The following is a 4,777-nucleotide window of genomic DNA, read 5'->3' on the forward strand; positions in this document are numbered from 1 at the left end:
AGCCTCTTAAACAGCCCTGGCTATTTAGCTAGCTCTCAGACTCTATTTTGTGTTCATGTCTTACTAGTGCCGAGCTCTGTGAACTAGTTCCTGTACACCTGATGCTTAATCCAGTGTTTCCTGTGTCCAGCTCCCGTGTTACCCTTTGGTGTCCAGTTTGTTAGTTCCCAGCCTACTTCCCTATCTTGTTCCTGTCTGCCTGTGGATATCCCTGCATTACCTGTAACCCCTGCTGTTTCCAGTGTCTCCTGCGTTCCCTGTGCCCGCAGTGGCCTCTGTGTCATTGCTGTCTGTCTCCTGGATCGACCCAGGCTTCCCTTGACTATCCTTCTGCTAAGTGATTTGGTACTGTGCTTTGCCCACCTTCATGTGCCCAAGAACCACAACCTGGAAGTAACCAGCGGCGCAACATCCTCACCATCAGAGGCCCTGGAGAAAACCTGGTTACTACTTAGACTCTACGACTTGGCCCTTTTCAGAGCTCACACCACCTCCGCGCAAGCCATAGCACCCCCTAGTGGTCATGTCTCTCTGAGCTTGACAGTTGCCATAGTCATACTACCATCTACATTTATAGGGAGTCCCAGACACATGCACGAATACATGCAAGATGCTACAACGTACGTGAGGACATATGGGGGACCAGACTTATTTATCACCTTCATCTGCAATCCAACTTGGAGAGAGATCAAGGAAATGCTTACCAGTAGTCAATTACCCAGTGAGCGCCATGACTTGATTGCCAGAGTATTTCAACAGAAGCAGTTGAACCTAATTGACGTTATAACGAAGGCCCATGTCTTTGTACTGCCAAGATGCTGGATGTACACAATTAAATGGCAAAAGCAAGGTTAAAATTCAGCCAACACAAATCGATGACATTATATTTGCTAAATTGCCTGACCCAAAACAAGATCCTGAATTTTATGCAGTGGTAATGAAAAACATGATCTACGGACCATGTGGAAGTCTCAGTTCCAACTCTCCTTGTATGAAGAACGGAAAGTGTACCAAGAAATACGGAAGTGTACCAAAAAATACCCAAGCCGCTGTTGTCAAAAATGTTTCAGGCACACATACACGTGGAATACTGTAACAGTGTGAAGTCAATCAAATATGTGTGCAAGTATGTTAACAAAGGTAGTGATATGGCTGTTTTTGGCGTAAGCAACCAGAGAACTAATGATAAAGTGATGCGGTATCAGTTCGGAAGATACATTAGCAGCAACAAGGCTGTTTGGCGAATACTAGAGTTTCCCATTCACAAAAGACATCCTACTGTTATTCACCTCAGCATCCATTTACAAAATGGCCAGAGAGTTTATTTCACAGCGGAGAGTGCCCCTACAGTGGTTGATCAGCCACCAAACACAACCTTAACAGCATTCTTTCAACTGTGTCAACAGGATCGTTTTGCAAGGACTTTGTTATATCCTGACATACCTCGATTTTACACATGGATTACATCCAGGAAAGTTTTCTGTAGAAGAAAAGTTGGCCAGCCCGTCCCTGGAGATGATGCAGTCCCATGTGGTGCCTTGGGTCGAGTGTACACAGTTCACCCCAATAACGCCGAATGCTTTTTCCTTGGGAGGCTTGTTCACTCAGTTCAAGGACCAACATCTCTCGCTGATCTAAGATCTAAGAGTAAATGGGGAAGTATGCCAGACATTTAGAAAGGTCTGTAAGAGCGCATAGAATTGGATAGAGTACATAGGGTTGGTGTGAGGAGAGATGGAGTACCTGACCGCCCCAGAGATGTTCTATGCAGGGTGCACTTTTACAAAGTTAAAGAGCAGATCGTTCAGAAAGCATGGCAGAAGGGGCCGATTGATTTTGATGGTACAAGTATTCAGATATATCCGGATCTATCCCCTCGCATGCTACAGATGAGACGCATACTGAAGCCACTTTTGGATTACATTACCACACACAGTGCCCGATATAGATGGGGACATCCACTACATCTCATAGTGACCAAACCCAACTCTGTGTTTACATTGCACAATCCATCTCAGCTACCAGCCCTGTTTACCTTCTTGGGCGCAGATCCCATTGATGTTCCTAATTGGCTGGAAGTCTTAGAGGTACTCCCAAGTATCTACTTGAGATCGAGATCATCTACCTCCGCCCGATGCAGGCCGCGTTCTCCCACTTCTCAGCGCCCCTTGAGAAGGAATACCTCAAATTCACATGAACTATGATTTCTCCTGCTGCTGAATATTTGGACTTATGTTACCACCACTGTCTACCTCCTACATATATTACAATGCATATCTATACCTCCTCAGAAACTTATCGTTCCTGTGTGATGTATTTATGTCCTGATCTGAGCACACCTCCTATGCCGGAAGAGGATTCCTGTTATTGCGGTGACATTGGTGCACACTGAGTATAGGCGACGGCCCATCATGGTCTCAGTGGTTCTTTGTTCCCAGATGGCTGCCTACCGCCAGTACTATTACTGATAATATTATTGTTCTGTTTACATGATACCTGGCGCTTTGAAGCTGGGTTATTGTTTCGGCTCCTGTAGTAGCCTGCATTGTGTATTGCTGTGCACTTTAGTATGCCTGATTATTGGTATGCTCTTTATTTAATGTTTTTGTTAATGTCTTTGGGATCTTCAGTCCTGTGAAACCTTTCTACTCTTGTAAGTTTAAAATTCTATCTCCTCTCCTTGTTTTTTGTACTCTCCTTGTTTATTAACTATGCACATACTCACAACACACCTCTAATGCTCCTCTCCACTGATGCTGAGAAGGCATTTGATCGGGTGGACTGGACGTTTCTGCTCTCCACATTGACACATTTGGGTCTTCCCCCTCGTATTCTGCGCTGGATAGAAACGTTGTATTCCTCCCCCAGCGCCAAAGTACGGGTTAATGGTGAACTCTCCCACTCTTTTTGTATTACCAATGGGAGGAGACAGGGATGGCCATTATCTCCCTTGCGGTTTGTGTTGACCCTGGAGCCCCGCCTACGAATAATTTGTGCCAATGGAGATATCAGGGGAGTCCAGATTGGCCCCACTGAACATAAGGTAGCTGCCTATGTGGATGATCTTTTACTTTATGTTGCAACACCGGTAACTACTTTGCCGGTTCTTATGCGAGAGCTAGACAGATATGCCTCGCTCTCTAATTACAAAATAAACTCTAACTGCAAAAGTCAGAGGCACTGAGTGTTACTCTTCGCAGAAAAATTAGAGAGGCCTTGGCCCTTTCTTTCCCCTTCAAGTGGTCTAACTCAGCTATCTCTTACCGAGGCACACAGATTCCTGCTAATCTAACGCGAATTGTAGATCTCAATTTTATCCCTCTATTAAATAAAATCCGAAGTGATCTCCAGAGGTGGAGACAGATGGCATTTACATGGTTTGGGAGGTGCAATGTGCTTAAAATGAATGTTATGTCTAGACTGTTGTATATGCTGCAAGCACTCCCAATACACATCCCGCTTTTTATCCTTCGAAAATTCAGTTCGGAATTTGTACAATTCATCTGGCTTAATGAGGCGCCCAGGCTTGGGATGACATTACTAAGACTCCCCAAAGCCAAAAGAGGAATGGCATTCCCTGACCCAGTTTTATACCATCAAGCAGTGCACTTGTCTAGGCTGCTGGATTGGTGCACTAATAGCCGCTCCAAACTGTGGGTTGGGTTGGAGGATGCATGCTCTACTGCCCCCATTGCCGCATTGGCCTGGTTGACACTGGCGGCCAGGACGGCAATGTACACCCATCCATTGATTGGCGAGACCTTGAAAGTGGTCACTAAGTACTTCTCCTCTCAAAACTTAACCATATACCCGTCTCCAATGTCTCCCGTTCTAGGCGATCCTGGATTCCCCCCGGGCCAGACTGACCCAATATTTTGCCAATGGCGTGCTTTGGGCGTGTTTGGAATATCCCATTTCATGCACAATGGGGAATGGCAACGTATTCCTACCCTACAAACGGAAAGGGATCTCCCTTCATTGTTGCCCTGGCGCCACATACAAATCACTTATGTTCCGAGATCCTTGCCGCGGCCCAATACAATAGCCCAATAGCCTGTCAACCTGTACGGGGCACACTTTCCCATGCCTATCAAACCCTGTTATCTGTATATACGCCAGAACTCCCTTTATTTGTATCCCAATGGGTAGCTGATTTGGACACTTGTTTTACTGAAGCCCAGAGAGATATGTTACTTCATTTCTGTCATAAGGGGTCCATTTGCAACAAATATCAGGAAACCAACTACAATTTGACCACTCGCTGGTACAGGACACCGGTGAAGCTTGCTAAGATTTTTCCGGGGTCGGATAGCACCTGCTGGAGATGTGGCGACACAAAGGGTACGCTACTGCATGTTTTCTGGGAATGCTCAAAATTGCAATTATATTGGAGTTCTGTAGCTAATATTATCTTAAAGCTCACAGAAGTGGATATGAGGGGCAATCCGGCCCTGGCACTTCTTCATGTTTCGGACATGTCCCGCACGTGCTATAGTAACTCTCTCCTTAGACACCTTCTCAATGCAGCTAAGGCCTGTATCCCAGCCTTATGAAAGAATACTGCCCCTCCGACGGTAGTACATTGGTTGCAAAGGGTTGCTGATGTATATCACATGGAGGATATGATATCCACTGACGCTAAGAAAGCGGAAACATTCGCACAGACTTGGTACCACTGGATCCACTTTATCACTACTGAGGAATATTGCCGTTTGTTAAGACCACCCCCCCTAGATACCTGAGTATTCTGGGATGGATGCCTAATTGCATTCTGCCA

Source organism: Pyxicephalus adspersus, chromosome 10, assembly GCF_032062135.1.
Source record: "Pyxicephalus adspersus chromosome 10, UCB_Pads_2.0, whole genome shotgun sequence".
Classification (NCBI taxonomy): Eukaryota; Metazoa; Chordata; class Amphibia; order Anura; family Pyxicephalidae; genus Pyxicephalus; species Pyxicephalus adspersus.